At 45.4% G+C, this 21,157-nt stretch overlaps 1 protein-coding gene and 1 non-coding gene across 2 annotated transcripts in view; both read left to right on the forward strand.

Annotated features, from left to right (window-relative positions):
- The window catches only part of LOC106574842 (copine-4), a 95,104-nt gene that overhangs the window by 18,527 nt on the left and 55,420 nt on the right, over nucleotides 1–21,157 (forward strand). The window lies entirely within an intron of this gene.
- On the forward strand, nucleotides 12,528–12,603 carry trnas-uga (transfer RNA serine (anticodon UGA)). Its single transcript has one exon. It is a non-coding gene; the product is annotated as a tRNA-Ser (tRNA).

A 21,157-nucleotide genomic window follows, 5' to 3' on the forward strand; every position in this document is an offset into this window, starting at 1 on the left:
GCTGTTATGTGAATATCCCTGTATTGATGCTGTGCCATTCTTTCCTGTGTAGATATTCTATTGCACAACATTATATATCTGTTCTTACCTTTCTGAACCACAAGTCCATCCTGTGGAAACTGACGATTTCTATGCTAGCCTCATAAATATCGAACCCTTTTTTTAAATGTCATACCCAAATCTAACTGCCTGTAGCTCAGGCATTGAAGCAAGGATATGCATTTTCTTGGTACCATTTGAAAGGAAACACTTTGAAGTTTGTGGAAATTAATGTAGGAGAATATAACACAATACATCTGGTAAAAGAAAATAACAAAGAAAAACCAACAGTTTTTTAAAATATTTTTGTACCAACATCTTTGAAATTGTCACGGTTGTCGTCGGTGAATGAGGACCAAAACGCAGCAGGTACGTGAATGCTCATCTTGATTTTTAATTACTCTCAAAAAATGAACATACAAAATAACGAACGAACGACAATAACAGTCTGACTAGGCACACGGCTAAGCACAGAACAATCACCCACAAATCACACACACAAACACACCCTAATATATGGGACTCTCAATCAAAGGCAGATAGACAACACCTGCCTTCAACTGAGAGTCCCAACCCCAATTAACCAAACATAGAACCACACACACCAGACTAACCATAGAATACAAACACATAGACCATCAACCAAAAACCCGGAAATACTAAATCAAACACCCTTTACACAAACACACCACCCCGAACCACATAAAACAAATACCCTCTGCCACGTCCTGACCAAACTACAAAAACAATTAACCTTATACTGGCCAGGACGTGACAGTACCCCCCCCTTAAAGGTGCTACCCCAGAAGCACCTTAAAAAATAACCACAAGCAACACCAAAAAAATTCCCCTTTTCTAAAGGGAGGGAAGGGAGGGTGGCTGCCGTCAACGACGGCACTGTGCTACACCCCCCCTCCCCGATCCACCTATTTCTGGAGGTGGCTCTGGTTCCGGCCGTTCCAGGCTGTCGGGCCACTCTGGCATCGCCGAGGGGCAGTCGGGCCAGTCTGGCATCGCCGGGGGGCAGTCGGGCCAGTCTGGCAGTTCGGGACAGTCTGGGCAGTCTGGCAGGTCGGGACAGTCGGGACAGTCTGGCCACTCGGGACAGTCTGGCCACTCGGGACAGTCTGGGCAGTCTGGCCACTCGGGACAGTCTGGGCAGTCTGGCAACTCGGGACAGTCTGGGCAGTCTGGCAACTCGGGACAGTCTGGGCAGTCTGGCAACTCGGGGCAGTCTGGCCACTCCGGCAGTTCAGGGCAGTCTGGCCACTCCGGCAGTTCAGGGCAGTCTGGCCACTCCGGCAGTTCAGGGCAGTCTGGCCACTCCGGCAGTTCAGGGCAGTCTGGCCACTCCGGCAGTTCAGGGCAGTCTGGCCACTCCGGCGTTCAGGGCAGTCTGGCCACTCCGGCAGTTCAGGGCAGTCTGGCCACTCCGGCAGTTCAGGGCAGTCTGGCCACTCCGGCAGTTCAGCGCAGTCTGGCCACTCCGGCAGTTCAGCGCAGTCTGGCCACTCCGGCAGTTCAGCGCAGTCTGGCCACTCCGGCAGTTCAGCGCAGTCTGGCCACTCCGGCAGTTCAGCGCAGTCTGGCCACTCCGGCAGTTCAGCGCAGTCTGACCTCTCTGGCGACTGTTGACTGGCGGGCAGCTCTGGCGACTGTTGACTGGCGGGCAGCTCTGATGATGACTGTTGACTGGCGGGCAGCTCTGATGATGACTGTTGACTGGCGGGCAGCTCTGATGATGACTGTTGACTGGTGGGCAGCTCTGATGATGACTGTTGACTGGCGGGCAGCTCTGATGATGACTGTTGACTGGCGGGCTGACGCACTATAATCCTGGTGCGTGGTGCTGGTACCGGATATACCAGCTTATGAACACGCACCTCCAGGCTAGTGCGGGGAGCGGGAACAGGACGAGTCGGACTGGGTTGACGCACTTCCCCGGGTCCGCACGAGAGACAGGAGCTGGAAACCCAGGGCTATGGAGGCGCACAGTCGGTCTAGATCTTACCTCCTGCACAACCCGCCTTGGCTGGATGGAACTAGTAACCCTGTACGAGCGGGGTGCTCGTACAGGGCAGACTGGGCTGTGCAGGGGCCTGATGGTAGCCGTGCGTAGAGCGGGAGTTGGGTAGCCTGGTCCTCGGAGGCGTACCGGCGACCAGATGCGCTGCGCAGGCATCCTCCTACCAGGCTGGATGCCCGCTCTAGCACGGCACCTGCGAGGGGCTGGAATAACGCGCACCGGACTGTGCGTGCGTATGGGTGAGATAGTGCGCTCCTCAGCGAAACATAGCGCTCTCCACCCCATACGGTCCTCCATATAACCACGGGTAGCTGGCTTCCGGCTCTTCTTACGCCTAGCCAAACTACCCGTGTGTCCCCCCCCAAAATTTTCTTGGGGGTGCCTCTCGTGCATCTCCTTCAGCGCGTCCACTCTGGCCTCGTACCACCGCCTCTCTGCCTTGGCTGCCTCAATTTCCCACAGTGGGTGCGGCGCGATAATCCCCAGCCTGATGCCAGGGTCCGGCCCCGTCCAGAACTTCCTCCCAAGTCCACTTCTCCCGCCAGTCCAACTCGAACTCCGTCTGCTCCTTCCTCTGCTGCTTGGTCCTTTGGTGGTGGGTGATTCTGTCACGGTTGTCGTCGGTGAATGAGGACCAAAACGCAGCAGGTACGTGAATGCTCATCTTGATTTTTAATTACTCTCAAAAAATGAACATACAAAATAACGAACGAACGAACGAACGAACGAACGAACGAACGAACGAACGAACGAACGAACGACAATAACAGTCTGACTAGGCACACGGCTAAGCACAGAACAATCACCCACAAATCACACACACAAACACACCCTAATATATGGGACTCTCAATCAAAGGCAGATAGACAACACCTGCCTTCAACTGAGAGTCCCAACCCCAATTAACCAAACATAGAACCACACACACCAGACTAACCATAGAATACAAACACATAGACCATCAACCAAAAACCCGGAAATACTAAATCAAACACCCTTTACACAAACACACCACCCCGAACCACATCAAAACAAATACTCTCTGCCACGTCCTGACCAAACTACAAAAACAATTAACCTTATACTGGCCAGGACGTGACAGAAATGCAAGAGAAAGGACGTAATGTATTATTCCAGCCCAGGTGGAATTTAGATTTTGGCCACTAGTTGGCAGCAGTGTATGTGCAAAGTTTTCGACCGATCCAATGAACCACTTAATTTCTGTTGAAGATTTTGTATCAAGACTGCCCAAATGTGCCTAATTGGTTAATTAATAACTTGTCAACTGTGCACTCTCCTCAAACAATAGCATGGTATTCTTTCACTGTAATAGCTACTGTAAATTTGACAGTGCAGTTAGATTAACAAGAATTTAAGCTTTCTGCCAATATCAGATATGTCTATGTCCTGGGAAATGTTCTTGTTACTTACAACCTCATATATCACATTAAGGACTAGCGGGTGGGGGCATTTACTGCCGACCACTCAGGCTAGCTGTTCTTTACAATAGGCTGTACATTGCAATATGGATGTCCGATATTTTACCTTTATTTAACTAGGCAAGTCAGTTAAGAACAAATTCTTATTTACAATGACGGCCTACCGGGGAGCAGTGGGTTAACTGCCTTGTTCAGGGCAGAACGACAGATTTTTTTTTCTTGTCAGCTCTGGGATTCATTCTAGCAACCTTTTGGTTACTGGCCCAACGCTCTAACCACTAGTCTACCTGCCGCGCCAGTTTCTGTCATACTGAACGAAGCCCAGGCAAATGAAATCGATCAAAGCGCCATGGCATTGATCAACCAATGGTGTGTTAGATACCACCCACGTACATTTGCTTGACACCCCCTCATTATCATATTGGATGAAGAAACACAGAAATAAATAATATAATAAATTAATCAAATGAAATAAATTATTTAAATAATGATGTATCTGTGTGGAATCATTCATCAATGTATTTATCTATTTGTGTGCATGTATTCATCTTTATGTATTTATTAATGTGTTTATCGATTTGTGTATTCATTTAATTTTTTATTCATGTATTTATCTATGTATGTGTCCATTTATTTATTCATTTAATTCTAATTATGGCATCGTTGGTCCTCCGTAAACTCAATACCTACAGCTTCATTAGCCATGCGCCATTGTTGTCATGCTGGATCAGCAGTATCTACAGTTGAATTCGAAAGTTTACATACACTTAGGTTGGCGTCATTAAAACTCGTTTTTCAACAACCCCACAAATTTCTTGTTAACAAACTATAGTTTTGGCAAGTCGGTTAGGACATCTACTTTGTACATGACACAAGTAATTTTTCCAACAATTGTTTACAGACAGATTATTTCACTTATAATTCACTGTGTCACAAATCCAGTGGGTCAGAAGTTTACATACACTAAGTTGACTGTGCCTTTAAACAGCTTGGAAAATTCCAGAAAATGATGTCATGGCTTTATAAACTTCTGATAGGCTAATTGACATCATTTGAGTCAATTGGAGGTGTACCTGTGGATGTATTTCAAGGCCTACCTTGAAACTCAGTGCCTCTTTGCTTGACGTCATGGGAAAATCAAAAGAAAAATCAGCCAAAAAAAAGTCTGGTTCATCCTTGGGAGCAATTTCCAAATGCCTGATGGTACCATGGTCATCTGTACAAACAATAGTACGCAACTATAAACACCATGGGACCACACAGCCGCCATACTGCTCAGGAAGGAGACGTGTTCTGTCACCTAGAGATGAACGTACTTTGGTGCGAAAAGTGCAAATCAATCCCAGAACAATATCAAAGGACCTTGTGAAGATGCTGGAGGAAACAGGTACAAAAATATCTATATCCACAGTAAAATGAGTCCTATATCGACATAACCTGAAAGGCCGCTCGGCAAGGAAGAAGCCACTAATCCAAAACTGCCATAAAAAAGCCAGACTTCGGTTTGGGGACAAAGATCGCACTTTTTGTAGAAATGTCCTCTGGTTTGATGAAACAAAGATAGAACTGTTTGGCCATAATGGCCATCGTTACGTTTGTCAAAAGGGGTAAAAAGGGGAGGCTTGCAAGCCGAAGAACACCATCCCAACCGTGAAGCGCGGGGGTGGCAGCATCATGTTGTGGGGGTGCTTTTCTGGAGGAGGGACTGGTGCACTTCACAAAATAGATGGCTACATGAGAAAGGAAAATTACGTGGCTATGTTGATGCAACATCTCAAGACATCAGTCAGGAATTTAAAGCTTGGTTGCAAATGGGTCTTCCAAATGGACAATGACCCCAAGCATACTTCCAAAGTTGTGGACAATGGCTTAAGGACAACAAAGTCAAGGTATTGGAGTGGCCATCACAAAGTCCTGACCTCATCCTATAGAACATTTGTAGGCAGAACTGAAAAAGCATGTGCGAGCAAGGAGACCTACAAACCTGACTCAGTTACACCACCTCTGTCAGGAGGAATGGGCTAAAATTCACCCAACTTATTGTGGGAAGCTTGCGGAAGGCTACCTGAAACGTTTGACACAAGTTAAACAATTTAAAGGCAATGCTACCAAATACTAATTGAGTGTATGTTAACTTCTGACCCACTGGGAATGTGATGAAAGAAATAAAAGCTTAAATAAATCATTCTCTCTACTATTAATCTGACATTTCACATTCTTAAAATAAAGTGGTGATCCTGACTGACCTAAGACAGGGAATTATTGCTAGGATTAAATGTCAGAAATTGTGAAAAACTGAGTTTAAATGTATTTGGCTAAGGTGTATGTAAACTTCCAACTTCAACTGTATATGCAATGCACGGTCCGAGAGGCTCTGATACCCTATATGATAAATATTGAACTAGCTAGATGTGGTAGGCTACGAGGTTCAACTAGGACCTCTGATCTTGTAGCTACCACTTACCAACCAATCAGCAGGCAGGACCTTACCTACTCCATTACTTAGTCTGTTAATCATGAATAAGTTCAGTTACACAAGTCTACTTTAAATCAATATTTCATTCTCATGCAATCTGTCAGAAACGGCAGTTAGCTTTCCAAGCGGTCTGTCAGTCTGTTTAAATGTATCATAGAAACAAGCTCCCCAGTGTTCTGCACCCTGGAAATGACCCCAAAGGCCCCTCATTGCCCCTAAATTGCCAGTGTCTGTGTCTCTGCTCGTCCATAGTGACCTGAGAGTCCCATAGGAGGTCATGCCAGCCCCAGCTACCCCTAGGTGGTTGGTTTATTTCAGCTTCCTCTCCACCCTAACCAGGCCACCTCTCTGCCCTGATCCCCTGGTCTGGAGGAGGACTGGATGTCTTCTTGGTGCTTATTGTGTTCATGTTGTGGAAAATTGTCTTGTTAGCAGTCTCATTTCATGGGTCTCTAACAATTTCGGCTTTGTCTGTCCCAGCGGTGATTGTAGAGGTGATTGTAGGCTGGTTTCGTCTGGGAGGTGATTTGATGGCCATCTTCACTGGTTAAGCCTAAAGTAGTGTTTCTTGTCATTTGATCCTGGGCACGGACTGTCTATGAATATAACATTTTTAGCTGAACATTAATTAGATACTAATTGTATGCCTCTGGTAAAGGCAACCAATTAATTGAAAGAGTCTTTGAATCATATTTCATCATTATTGTTAGACATATTTAATGGTTCTAATTGGTTGAAATGAAAACCACCATCTTTCTTTTGGGGAATTGCCTTTAACTTCCACTATAGTTGTGACAATATTCACCACAGCCTCTCTGGCATTATGGCTTAATAGTGGTTTGTAAAGTGGGGTCGTAGGGGAATTGCAGTGGGGTCGCCACACAGGTTTGAATACCACTGAACATTACTAGATGTACCAGGCTATTATGTGGTGGCGTTTTATTGTTTTGGCCGACTTCAACACTATGCCCTGTGTAGTTAAGTATCATCATCATAACACTGTTCTCTACCCTGTTCATGACCATAGAAATATAACTAATTCTAATTCTATGTTCATGACACTATAATGCTGTGCCTGTGGAATGAAGTTGAGTCTCTTTAATGAAATGTCCTCTGGATTTTAATGAAGAGGGATTTCTCGGCTTAGTTGGAGAGTGATGCTCGACTCACAGTTGTTACGAGCAGCTTCTTACCTTGTCTGGGGCCCAAGGGAATATATTAGGGGCAGCCATCCATTCTGTAGGAGAAAGACTCCTTCGCTTTTACACCCCTCCAATCAAAATAGAAGGTGTGTGTGTGCCATCCAAACGTAAGGTACGGTATGAATTAGGAATGGGAATGCTGTCAGGTAGCCTTTACTTTAAACAAAAAAGTGATTGAAGGTTTCCTCGATCTTTGATATATTATTTACAACCCTGTCTATTTTTCTTTCAATTGGAAAAGGTTTGTGTGTGTGTGTGGTTGTCTGTCTGATATAGGGGTCTGTCTCCCCATGAACTCACACTGCTCTGCAGATTGTCTGTCAGCCAGTGAGCTGAATGGGCCTGCAGCATCTGTTATCTCATGTAATGCCACAGTCCGAAAACACACACGCACACACATACAGAGACAAACATTTTCCGCACACACAAATACACACAAGTGTGCATCCCCCCCCCCCCCCACACACACACACACACACACACACACACACACACACACACACACACACACACACACACACACACACACACACACATGTCTGTCTCAGTCACAGGCTTTTGGGTAGCCCAGTTTGAAAGTCTGTCATAGATAAAGCAGTATTTTATCATCGTTGCACAACTCGCTATGCCAAGAAACAGGGCTTAGCTAGCCAGGCAGAAACAGGGCTTAGCTAGCCAGGCAGAAACAGGGCTTAGCTAGCCAGGCAGAAACAGGGCTTAGCTAGCCAGGCAGAAACAGGGCTTAGCTAGCCAGGCAGAAACAGGGCTTAGCTAGCCAGGCAGAAACAGGGCTTAGTTAGCCAGGCAGAAACAGGCTATAGGCCTACTATCACAACAGTACATTTGTCATGTCATTTATTTGTTTTGTTGCAAGGTTCATTTCACAATCTCATAAAGGATATAGAGAAAGAAAAAGCCTGTCGCAGTTCATCGTTTTCGCCTCATGTTGAAATATTTACTTAATTTTTTTTGTCCCTCTCTCTCTTATCTTCCTTCTTCTTAGTCCCTCCCTCTGACTCCACCCTCTCCCTCTATTTCCCTATGATGCTCCTCTTCCTCCACTCTCCTCTCTCTATTTCCCTATGGTGCTCCTCTTCCTCCACTCTCCTCTCTCTCTATTTCCCTATGGTGCTCCTCTTCCTCCACTCTCCTCTCTCTATTTCCCTATGGTGCTCCTCTTCCTCCACTCTCCTCTCTCTATTTCCCTATGGTGCTCCTCTTCCTCCACTATCCTCTCTCTCTCTCTATTTCCCTATGGTGCTCCTCTTCCTCCACTCTCCTCTCTCTATTTCCCTATGGTGCTCCTCTTCCTCCACTATCCTCTCTCTCTCTATTTCCCTATGGTGCTCCTCTTCCTCCACTCTCCTCTCTCTATTTCCCTATGGTGCTCCTCTTCCTCCACTATCCTCTCTCTCTATTTCCCTATGGTGCTCCTCTTCCTCCACTCTCCTCTCTCTATTTCCCTATGGTGCTCCTCTTCCTCCACTCTCCTCTCTCTATTTTCCTATGGTGCTCCTCTTCCTCCACTCTCCTCTCTCTTTGTTTCCCTATGGTGCTCCTCTTCCTCCACTCTCCTCTCTCTATTTCCCTATGGTGCTCCTCTTCCTCCACTCTCCTCTCTCTTTGTTTCCCGATGGTGCTCCTCTTCCTCCACTCTCCTCTCCCTCTATTTCCCTATGGTGCTCCTCTTCCTCCACTCCCCTCTCTCTTTGTTTCCCTATGGTGCTCCTCTTCCTCCACTCTCCTCTCCCTCTATTTCCCTATGGTGCTCCTCTTCCTCCACTCTCCTCATCCTCTATTTCCCTATGGTGCTCCTCTTCCTCCACTCTCCTCTCTCTTTGTTTCCCTATGGTGCTCCTCTTCCTCCACTCTCCTCTCTCTTTGTTTCCCTATGGTGCTCCTCTTCCTCCACTCTCCTCTCTCTTTGTTTCCCTATGGTGCTCCTCTTCCTCCACTCTCCTCTCTCTTTGTTTCCCTATGGTGCTCCTCTTCCTCCACTCTCCTCTCTCTTTGTTTCCCTATGGTGCTCGTCTTCCTCCACTCTCCTCTCTCTTTGTTTCCCTATGGTGCTCCTCTTCCTCCACTCTCCTCTCTCTTTGTTTCCCTATGGTGCTCCTCTTCCTCCACTCTCCTCTCCCTCTATTTCCCTATGGTGCTCCTCTTCCTCCACTCTCCTCATCCTCTATTTCCCTATGGTGCTCCTCTTCCTCCACTCTCCTCTCTCTTTGTTTCCCTATGGTGCTCCTCTTCCTCCACTCTCCTCTCTCTATTTCCCTATGGTGCTCCTCTTCCTCCACTCTCCTCTCTCTTTGTTTCCCTATGGTGCTCCTCTTCCTCCACTCTCCTCTCTCTTTGTTTCCCTATGGTGCTCCTCTTCCTCCACTCTCCTCTCTCTATTTCCCTATGGTGCTCCTCTTCCTCCACTCCCCTCTCTCTTTGTTTCCATATGGTGCTCCTCTTCCTCCACTTTCCTCTCTCTATTTCCCTATGGTGCTCCTCTTCCTCCACTCCCCTCTCTCTTTGTTTCCATATGGTGCTCCTCTTCCTCCACTCTCCTCTCTCTATTTCCCTATGGTGCTCCTCTTCCTCCACTCTCCTCTCCCTCTATTTCCCTATGGTGCTCCTCTTCCTCCACTCTCCTCATCCTCTATTTCTCTATGGTGCTCCTCTTCCTCCACTCTCCTCTCTCTATTTCCCTATGGTGCTCCTCTTCCTCCACTCTCCTCTCTCTCTATTTCCCTATGGTGCTCCTCTTCCTCCACTCTCCTCTCTCTTTGTTTCCCTATGGTGCTCCTCTTCCTCCACTCTCCTCTCTCTTTGTTTCCCTATGGTGCTCCTCTTCCTCCACTCTCCTCTCTCTTTGTTTCCCTATGGTGCTCCCCTTCCTCCACTCTCCTCTCCCTCTATTTCTCTATGGAGCTCCTCTTCCTCCACTCTCCTCTCTCTTTGTTTCCCTATGGTGCTCCTCTTCCTCCACTCTCCTCTCTCTTTGTTTCCCTATGGAGCTCCTCTTCCTCCACTCTCCTCTCTCTTTGTTTCCCTATGGTGCTCCTCTTCCTCCACTCTCCTCTCTCTTTGTTTCCCTATGGAGCTCCTCTTCCTCCACTCTCCTCTCTCTATTTCCCTATGGTGCTCCTCTTCCTCCACTCTCCTCTCTCTTTGTTTCCCTATGGAGCTCCTCTTCCTCCACTCTCCTCTCTCTATTTCCCTATGGTGCTCCTCTTACTGCACTGTTGGAACTAGAAGCACAAGCATATCGCTACACTCGTATTAACACCTGCTAACCATGTGACCAATAAAATTTGATTTGATTACATGTATGTGTGTGTGAATCTACAGTTAACCATACCTTGAGTTAGTCCTGGGCGATATGGCCAAAATATCATATAATGGTATTTTAAACAAATAGGATGGTATTTTACAGTATTTTATGTTTTTGAATGATAACAGTTCCAAATATGCTTTAATGGAAGTGCGTGACTCTAGGTTGGCAACACATACATTCTAAGTGATTTCAATGGGTCTTTCTCCATTCTAATTGTTTTATACTGTTCAATTCATCTTCAACCAAAAATTATTTTCAGCATTTTTATCAATTTCTGCATTTCCTGTAGTCATTTGAGATAATTTCTACACTGCCACATTGGGCTGCACAATCTGGGCAAACAATCTAGGCCTTCTTTTTAACCAAATGTTGCAATTGTGATTTGGCTTGCGATTTAGAGCAAAACACTTGAGTGAATCATTCTATTCATGGAAATAGAATGATTATTCTAATTCAATTTTTTTTATTTTATTTTAAATCCCCTTTATTTAACCAGGTAGGCTAGTTGAGAACAAGTTCTCATTTACAACTGCGACCTGGCCAAGATAAAGCAAAGGAGTGTGACACAAACAACAACACAGAGTTACACATGGAATAAACAAACATACAGTCAATAATACAATAGAGAAAGACTATATACAGTGTGTGCAAATGAGGTAGGATAAGGGGGGTGAGGCAATAAATAGGTCATAGTGGCGAGATTTTTACAGTATGGCAAATTAAACACTGGGGTGATAAATGTGCAGAAGATGAGTGTGCAAGTAGCGGTACTGGGGTGCAAAGGAGCAAAATAAATAAAATAAATAACAATATCGAGTGCGTGCTACGGGTGGGTGCTGCTATGGTGACCAGTGAGCTGAGATAAGGTGGGGCTTTACCTAGCAACGACTTATAGATGACCTGGAGCCAGTGGGTTTGGCGACAGATATGTAGCGAGGGACAGCCAACAAGAGCATACAGGTTGCAGTGGTGGGTAGTATATGGGGCTTTGGTGACAAAACGGCTGGCACTGTGATAGACTGCATCCAATTTGTTGAGTAGAGTGTTGGAGGCTATTTTGTAAATGACATCGCCGAAGTCAAGGATCTGTAGGATAGTCAATTTTACTAGGGTATGTTTGGCAGCATGAGTGAAGGATGCTTTGTTGTGAAATAGGAAGCCGATTCTAGATTTAATTTTTGATTGGAGATGCTTAATGTGAGTCTGGAAGGAGAGTTTACAGTCTAACCAAATACCACCACCTAGGTATTTGTAGATGTCCACATATTCTAAGTCAAAACTGTCCAGAGTAGTGATGCTGGACGGGCGGGCAGGTGCAGGCAGCGATCGGTTTATAGAGCATGCATTTAGTTTTGCTTGCATTTAAGAGCAGTTGGAGGCCACGGAAAGAGAGTTCTATGGCATTGAAGCTCGTCTGGAGGTTAGTTAACACAGTGTCCAAAGAAGGGCCAGAAGTATACAGAATGGTGTTGTCTGCGTAGAGGTGGATGAGAGAATCACCAGCAGCAAGAGCGGCATCATTGATGTATACAGAGAAAAGAGTCGGCCCGAGGATTGAACTCTGTGGCACCCCCATAGAGACTGCCAGAGTTCCAGAGGTATAGGTAGAATATAATTGTGGGCACTTTGAATACAGTGTTGTTGACATGACAATGAATGAAAATGCCAGGAAGGAGTTATTGTGACAGGGTAGGAACTAATGTGTTGATAAGTGTTTCCTAGGAGACCTTATAATCTTTGGTTACATTTAATGTTTTCTCTTAGCTATTTCATGTAGCTAACATATTCATTATTTGCGTATTCCTCTGATTTAGAAGATACTGTTGCACAAACAACATGATGATTGAGGTCTACACCATCACTGGTATTATCAGGAAATATAGCTAATTACGTTTGCTCTGATTCAGTACATTTATTAACTAGCTAGCTAGCCAGCTAACGAGTGGTTAGCATTAGTGGCTAACATGATTTAGGCCCAACTTGCTAAGAAAATACAAATGAGCTGTATGCAGGTGTAAGAGGTCCCGTGTGGCTCAGTTGGTAGAGCATGGTGTTTGAAACGCCAGGGTTGTGGGTTTGATTCCCATGGGGGACCAGTACGAAAAAGAAAAAAAAAAGACAAAAACATTTATGAAATGTATGTATTCACTACTGTAAGTCGCTCTGGATAAGAGCATCTGCTAAATGACTCAAATGTAAGAAACAAAAAATAATAATGTAATTATAAAACACTAGTGGATTTATATTAAGAAGCGAGGTGAAAACAGTGTCATTGTCATCAACATTGTTGCATGTGCTACATTGACCATGCAGACTGAACACCAATGTCCCCTGGTCGAGGAACAACAAATGCGCTCCTTAAGTGACGGGGCGGGGCTAGGTCTGTGTGGAAAGCATTATGGAAAGAGTGGAGAGAGATGACTCAAGTAGCGAAGTAAACTATAAAAATGGGATGTTACACACGGCGTATCACATTTAACAAACCAAACATTCAAATACCGTTATAGAAAGTAAAGTAAAAACGCAAACCGGTCCGTGCATCAATACCAATACAGTATATCATAGAATACGGTATAGCGCCCAGTCCTACCTTGAGAAAAGAACAGTATTGGTTTGACTCCTTGACTACCCATTTGAACTGTATTCTGGGTAACCGGACTTATAAATGTTGTTGTGGGTAGCACTTATAACATCACTCATTGGTCTCAGCATTGAATAGCAGAATTACTGTATATGCAGTAATAAACGTCTTCATATACTTGTGCAGCGATGTCAGATATTGTTGTTCTGATTTCTGTAAAGTGGAGGTCTTGGATTACTGTGAAGTGTACACTTGTCAAAGTGCTGGGTTTGACTCCTGTGAAGTGTCTCCACTTGTCTCCACTCAGCTTGACTCTTCTGCATCAGATGTTGGCATGAGCTGAACATCTCTTTTGCGTTCGTTAGTTTGCTTTCCATCATTAATAGTCCCATGTGGCTCAGTTGGTAGAACATGGTGTTTGCAACGCCAGGGTTGTGGGTTTGATTCACACGGGGGACCAGTATGAAAAAAATAAAAAAAAAAATAAATGTATGAAATGTATGCATTCACTACTGTAAGTTGCTCTGGATAAGAGCATCTGCTAAATTGCTATAATGTAAATGTAATTAATTGTAGCACACAAACAGTAGCTTCTCTCTCTCTCCCATTTCGTCACATGAGTTGCACTCATCTAAAGAATGGTTATTGCGATGGTGAGCAGTGTAATCACCTCTGGAGCATTAAGTAACACTATCTGATGTAGGAGGCGTCTCTGTGAACCCATTCAGACGTCCCTCTCTGTAATGTGGCGATGAACAGACAGGATATTGGCATCCTGATGAAGCAGTACAGCCAAAGTGGGAACATTTGTCCTCCAGGTTCCAGTTTCAAAGGTTTAAGAAATCATTTAGATGTTTCTGAAGGTTTCTGAGAAGCCCTAGTTTATAAAATAGTTGGTGGGACTATCACTAAATGTTTTGATCTCATGATGGTCAGTTATTTCCAGTTATCTAGGGTCAAGCATCTGTTACCTGTGGTGGTTCATATGAGCAATTACATTATACTTCACTTATCCTTTAAAATGACAAACTAATGAAGAGGAGAATTATTGTAGCTGCGGAGCACAGAGAAGGTTGAAATGGTAATGTATGCAGCGTGGCATTTCCCAGCTCCACCGTGTGCCCCCGTGGGTCCTCCATTCTGCAAGACAGTCATATGAGAAAAGGCTAACGTTGATTAGCTTCAGGGAAACTACCTCTAACCCGCAGCCTGCGCTCTGACTGCCTAATGTGGAGGTGGGAATGTGAAATAATATTGAATTATATTATGTGATATGAATGCAATCAAACCCAGTGGCCACCAATGGGAAGAGTGAGGAGGAGGAACTGAGGAGAAATGTGGGATGCTAATATGGGCTTGGTTGGTTATTTTGTGTGGGTCACGGACCTATGTTGAAGAAAGGAGAGAATGATGAGAGACGTGAGAGAAAAATATGTTTTTGATTAGTGCGTCTTCTCCAGGGTGAGAGGTTGAGTGAAGCTTCTGGAACGCACAGATCTTTTTCAGGCAGACGATCACACGAGGACACACCTCTCGCTCTCACCCTCCCTCTGCATCCTTTCCAGCCAGCGTTGGAGCCTGGTTGGTCCCGCTGGGTTTCAGGGAGATTCCTCTGGGACAGTCCCTTGACATTTTTGGGCCGTCTGAAGTGCTTGCTGTAAAATCAGGTCTCTCTCCCTCCTCATATCAATGTTGGCACCATGGCAACACAACAATGAGGCTGAAGTGTTAGCGAGGCAGAGACATTAAGCTTCACCACACCAGAAGTACTCGGAAAAAGTGTATTTTTAGAGAGCAGCCTTTTAACAGGCTTGTCTGAGAAAATGCAAATGTCTGAGCTACTGTATGTTTGGGTGTTAACACATGTGGTGGAATAACTTCTCTTGTCAAATTAGACCCTCCTTTCTTTTCCCATAGCTGCTCCTTTCCTCTCTGCCTCTCTTCATCTTAGAGACCCTGCTCCTCACCTCTCCTCTCCTCTGCTGCCCTCTCTTCATCTTACAGACCCTGCTCCTCCTCTCCTCTCCTCTCCTCTCCTCTCCTCTCCTCTCCTCTCCTCTCCTCTCCTCTCCTCTCCTCTCCTCTCCTCTCCTCTCTCCCTCTCCGCCCTCTCCCCCTCTCCTCTCCTTCTCTCCCTCTCTTCATCTCAGAGACCCTGCTCCCCCTCTCCTCTCTCCCTCTCTTCATCTCAGAGACCCTGCTCCTCCCCTCCTCTCCTTCTCCCTCTCTTCATCTTACAGACCCTGGCTCCCCCTCTCCTCTCCTCTCCTCTCTTCCCTCTCCCTTATCTTAGAGAGCCCTCCTTCCCCCTCTCCTCTCCCTTTTTTTCCCCTTTTGAGACCCTGCCCCCTCTCTCCTCTCTCCCTCTCTTCATCTTAGAGACCCTGCTCCCCCTCTCCTCTCCCCCTCTCTTCATCTCAGAGACCCTACCCCCCTCCTCCCCCCCCCCTCTCCTCTCCTCTCTCTCCTCTCCTCTCCTCTCCTCTCCTCTCCTCTCCTCTCCTCTCCTCTCCTCTCCTCTCCTCTCCCTCTCCTCTCATCTCCCTCTCCTCTCCTCTCCTCTCCTTTCTCCACTCTTCCTCTCTCTACTTTTCCACTCTTCCTGTCTCCTCTCTCCTCTCTCCTGTCTCCTCTCATCTGTCCTCTCATCTTTCCTCTCTCCTCTCCCCTCCTCTCCTCTCTTCCTCTCCACTCTTCCTCCCTTCCTCTCTCCTCTCTCCTCTCCTCTCTTCCCCTCTCCTCTCTTACTCTCTCCTCCCTCTCCACTCCTCCTCTCTTTATCTCTTCCCCTCTCCTCTCCTCTCCTCTCCTCTCCTCTCCTCTCCTCTCCTCTCCTCTCCTCTCCTCTCCTCTCCTCTCTCCTCTCCTCTCCTCTCCTCTCCTCTCCTCTCCTCTCCTCTCCTCTCCTCTCTTCTCTTCTCTTCTCTTCTCTTCTCTTCTCTTCTCTTCTCTTCTCTTCTCTTCTCTTCTCTTCTCTTCTCTCTCCTCTCTCCTCTCCTCCTCCTCTCTCCACTCTTCCACTCTTCCTATCTCCTCTCCTCTCTCCTCTCTCCTCTCTTCCTCTCCTCATCTCTCCTCCTCTCTTCCTCTCCTCATCTCTCCTCTCATCTCGCCTCTCATCTCTCCTCTCTTCCTCTCTCCTCTCCACCTTTCCTCTGTTATCTAATCATGTTCAATCTCCTTTCCTCTCTTTTCCTTTGGTCTAGAGGGTGTAAGTAAAAAGATAGGAGTGCAATCTTTTTTAATGCTATGTTCATATACTTCTTCTCATTACTCTTCTGGCTTTCAACCCGGAGGCTTTGTCCTATTGGTCTCTCTTGTATCTTCTTCCTGACCTGCATAATGGACATGTTGCTCCAAGGTTTGTTCCCTCCTCTGTGACTCAGCCATAGAGAATATAAATGCAACGGCCTTATAAACTGAGCACCATTAACTTAACCAAATACCTGGAGCAGAATCTGGAAGAAGGTGCACTGTGATCAACCAGATGTTCAACAGACTCACTAGATCTATGTTGGATGAAGTTCTGATAACAGGTGTACCATCCTGGCACTGTGGAGTCAGGAGGGGATCTGGTAATGCCTATCTACTCTTTCTGTGCAATGTTGCATTCTGGGTAGGTGCCAGAGCTAGAGAATAAGGCAGATGTTGCTATGGTGACCAGGGAATCTGTCTGGAGCTACTAAATGGGCTGGTGATGTTTTCCACCAGCCAGAGAGAGAGAGAGAGATATTATTTATAGTATTTTTTTTTTACCTTCATTTAACTTAAGCAAGTCCAGTTAAGAACAAATTCTTATTTTCAATGATGGCCTAGGAACGGTGGGTTGACTGCCTTGTTCAGGGGCAGAACAACAGATTTGTACCTTGTCAGCTCAAGGATTTGATCTTGCAACCTTTCGGTTTCTAGTCCAATGCTCATACCACTAGGCTACGCTGCCGCCCCGGTATGAACACAGCATTGATCCCTTATGATATAAAACTGAAAGGGCAACACAATTGAGTGACACTTTTTTTGAAATGGTCATCACGAATCCAGTAAAATACTGATTTCAGTTCAGTCTGACACCCAGAAACAGACTGATACCATCACAGCTACCATTTTGGACACATGAACCCAGATCAATGTAAACTGAGTAGCACCAGAGGGATTCCTTGTCTGGGGGTTTCACAAAACAGACAAATTTGGTTGAGATTCAATTCAAGTGCATTTCTCCCTGAGTAGCAGCTTGCTCTCTGTCTGTTTTTCTACTATAGATCCTTCTATTGTTGTCTGTCTTAGTGCCTGTTAGGTCCTTCTATTGTTCTCTGTCTTTGTCACAATCATTTTCAATCCCAATGATGATAACTAAACAATCATTTAAGCTTTGACCAACTCCCGAGGTTTGTAAGACCCTGGGTTTAATAATAATTAGGCAAAGACTCAGATTCTGCAAAAGGTTCGTTGTTCTTTATTCACGAGGGCTCTGAAGTCAAAAATGCAAACACAGTCATTTTATAACTCCCACACACACACACACACACACACACACACACACACACACACACACACACACACACACACACACACACACACACACACACACACACACACACACACACACACACACACACACACACACACACACACACACACACACACACACACACACACACAGAGTTTATCACTTTTCTACCAGCCTGGCAGTTTCTAGCCATTTCCCTCCTCCCTAGATTAGAGGGGCCTTGGAAAGGCCCTCTTTCCTGTTGTCAGTTTTCAGAGTTACAACCAGGTCATGTGCAGTTCAATTGTCCTTTGTTTTCTCAACCATACATTTCTCACGCTTAACTTGTCTCACACATACATTATTGGATTATAGTCTTATAATTGTAATACATTTCACATAGTCTTATAATTCTAATACATTACATTACTGCCTGTTAGGTCCTTCTATTGTTCTCTGTCTTACTGCCTGTTAGGTGTGTTAGTCTGGCACTAGATCTCAATACTTCTACTTAACAGCCAGATTGCACTGCCAAGAAAGACCTCCCAGCAGCCAATTAAAGCCTGCATGAAGCTAAATTGCTGAACCCCAAAGAATGCAACATTGAAATATCAATAGATATCATTATTTCTGCATTGTAATATATTGTGTCCCTCTCCCCTCAGACAAACACTATCAGAATATACCAGTGGCAGTCAAGATATACCAGTGGCAGTCAACAATATATATTTTTTATGAGCCTTATTTCTATTGTAGCATATTGGATTTTATTTTAACTAGGCAAGTCAGTTAAGAACAAATTCTATTTTCAATGACAGCCCAGGAACAGTGGGTTAACTGCCTTGTCCAGGGGCAGAACAACATATTTTTTACCTTGTCAGCTCGGCGATTTGATCTTGCACCCTTTCGGTTACTAGTCTAACACTCTAACCACTTGGCTACCTGCCACCTGTCGTTCATATTCCATTCACCTAGCTCAATGTAACAGCGATAGGTTTAGGCTACTACATGATACTCTAATTACCCCCATACCCATCATGAGGTTGCTACAACCTAGCCTATGAATTGAAGTTTTCAATGTAGGTGCAAAGGTCGCAAGAAATTTGAGTAATTGGATGACAGACAGAGACACATTAAACACCTCATTGCACACTCTTGCCTTCCTCTAGCTGATCTTGGGTGTAGTAAATAGTCCAACAGTTGCAAACAAGAGTTTCTTTTGGACAGATTCAGGTATGTTTATCCCCATTTTGTTCCATGTAATATCTTTTTTTCAACAGAATTAATATACCACTGATCAGACACAAACACATTTCACTTCCATAGCAGCCATATTTATTTATAAATAGGACCTAGAGGTGAAATTACTTACAATTTAGCATTAATACTGGAGTGATAGATGTGCAGATGATGACGTGCAAGTAGAGATACTGGGGTGCAAAAAAGCAAGAGGGTAAGTAATAATATGGGGATGAGGTAGTTGGGTGTACTATTTACAGATTGGCTGTGTACAGGTACAGTGATCAGTAAGCTGCTCTGACAGCTGATGCTTAAAGTTAGAGAGGGAGCTATAAGACTCCAGCTTCAGAGATTTTTGCAATTTGTTCCAGTCATTGGCAGCAAAGAACTGGAAGGAAAGGTGGCCAAAGGAAGTGTTGGCTTTGGGGATGACCAGTGTAATATACCTGCTGGAGCACGTGCTACGGGTGGGTGTTGCTATGGTGACCAGTGAGCTGAGATAAGGCGGGGCTTTACTTAGCAAAGACTTGTAGATGACCTGGAGCCAGTGGGTTTGGCGATGGTTATGTAGTGAGGGCCAGCCAACGAGAGCATACAGGTCGCAGTCGTGGGTAGTATATGGGGCTTTGGTGATAAAACGGATGGCACTGTGATAGACTACATCCAGTTTTCTGAGTAGAGCGTTGGAGGCTATTTTGTAAATGACATCGCCGAAGTCAAGGATCGGTAGGGCAGTCAGTTTTAAGAGGATATGTTTGGCAGCATGAGTGAAGGAGGCTTTGTTGCAAAAAGGAAGCCGATTTTAGATTTAATTTTGGATTGGAGATGTTTGATGTGAGTCTGGAAGGAGAGTTTACAGTCTAACCAGACACCTAGGTATTTCTGGTTGTCCACATATTCTAAGTCAGAACCGTCCAGAGTAGTGATGCTGGTCGGGCGGGAGGGTGCGGGCATCAATTGATTGAAGAGCATGCATTTAGTTTTGCTAGCATTTAAAGCAGTTGGAGGCCACGGAAGGAGTGTTGTATGGCATTGAAGCTCGTTTGAAGGTTTGTTAGCACAGTGTCCAAAGAAGGGCCAGATGTATACAGAATGGTGTCGTCTGCGTACAGGTGGATCAGAGAATCACCAGCAGCAAGAGCGACATCATTGATATATACAGAGAAAAGAGTCAGCCCAGGAGTTGAACCCTGTGGTACCCCCATATAGACTGCCAGAGGTCTGGACAACAGGCCCTCCGATTTGACACACTGAACTCTATCTGAGAAGTAGTTGGTGAACCAGGCGAGGCAGTCATTTGAGAAACCAAGGCTATTGAGTCTGCCGATAAGAATGCGGTGATTGACAGAGTCGAAAGCCTTGGCCAGGTTGATGAAGAAGGCTGCACAGTACTGTCTTTTATCGATGGCGGTTATGATATCGTTTAGGACCTTGAGCGTGGCTGAGATGCACCCATGACCAGCTCTGGAACCAGATTGCATAGTAGAGAAGGTACGGTGGGATTCGAAAGGTTCGGTTATCTGTTTATTAACTTGACTTTCTAAGATTTTAGACAGGCAGGGCAGGATGGATATAGGTCTAGTTTGGGTCTAGAGTGTCTCCCCCTTTGAAGAGGGGAGGGCAGCTTTCCAATCTTTGGGGACCTCAGATAATACAAAAGAGAAGATGAATAGGCTAGTAATAGTGGTTGCAACAATTTTGGCGGATTATTTTAGAAAGAGAGGGTCCAGATTGTCTAGCCCAGCTGATTTGTAGGGATACAGATTTTGCTGTCTGGATTTGGGTGAAGGAGAAGTGTGTGTGTGTGTGTGTGTGTGTGTGGGGGGGGGGGGGGGTGCTGCAGGGGGTGCTGAGATGTTGGCCGGGGTAGGGGTAGTCAGGTGGAAAGCATGGCCAGCCATGGAAAAATGCTTATTGAAATGATCAATTATCGTTTTATCAGTGGTGACAGTGTTTCCTAGCCTCAGTGCAGTGGGCAGCTTGGAGGAGGTGCTCTTATTCTCCATGGACTTTACAGTGTCCCAAAACTTTTTGGAATTAGTGCTACAGGATGCAAATTTCTGTTTGACAAAGCTAGCCTTAGCTTTCCTAACAGACTGAGTATATTGGTCTCTGACTTTTCTGAAAAGTTGCATATCGTGGGGGCTATTCGATGCTAATGCAGAACGCCACAGGATGTTTTTGTGCTGGTCAAGGGCAGTCAAATCTGGGGTGAGGGCGATATCTGTTCTTAGTTCTACATTATTTGAATGGGGCATGCTTATTTAAGATGGAGAGGAATGCACTTTTGAAGAGCAACCAGGCATCCTCTACTGACGGGATGAGGTCAATATCCAATACCGGGGCC

The sequence above is a fragment of the Salmo salar genome, chromosome 05, assembly GCF_965601325.2.
Source record: "Salmo salar chromosome 05, fSalSal1, whole genome shotgun sequence".
Taxonomy (NCBI): Eukaryota; Metazoa; Chordata; class Actinopteri; order Salmoniformes; family Salmonidae; genus Salmo; species Salmo salar.